The sequence below is a fragment of the Octopus bimaculoides genome, chromosome 1 (assembly GCF_001194135.2).
Source record: "Octopus bimaculoides isolate UCB-OBI-ISO-001 chromosome 1, ASM119413v2, whole genome shotgun sequence".
In the NCBI taxonomy this organism is placed as follows: domain Eukaryota; kingdom Metazoa; phylum Mollusca; class Cephalopoda; order Octopoda; family Octopodidae; genus Octopus; species Octopus bimaculoides.
The window spans coordinates 73,184,520-73,184,999 of record NC_068981.1 but is presented as its reverse complement, the minus strand read 5'-3'; positions in this window follow the sequence as shown (position 1 = coordinate 73,184,999).

The following is a 480-nucleotide window of genomic DNA, read 5'->3' as shown; positions in this document are numbered from 1 at the left end:
TATATATATATATATATATATGTATGTATGTATGTAAGTGTGTGTAAATATATATGTAGATGCGCATGAAAGCCAGGCAGTGTAATATTCTTGTCTACTCTAGGCACAGGGCCCGAAATTTTGGGGGAGTGGAGTCAGTTGATTAGATCCATTCTAGTGCTTAAATGGTTCCTAATTTATCGACTCTGGAAGGATGAAAGGCAAAGTTGACCTCGGCGGAATTTGAACTCAGAACATAAAGACAGACGAAATACCGCTAAACATTTCGCCCAGCGTGCTAACGTACCTTATTTCATTACTGCCCACAAGGAGCTACACACAGAGGGGACAAACAAGGACAGACAAACAGATTAATTCGATTATATCGACCCCAGTGCGTAACTGGTACTTATTTAATCGACCCTGAAAGGATGAAAGGCAAAGTCGACCTCGGCAGAATTTGAACTCAGAATGTAGCGGCAGACGAAATACCGCTAGGCA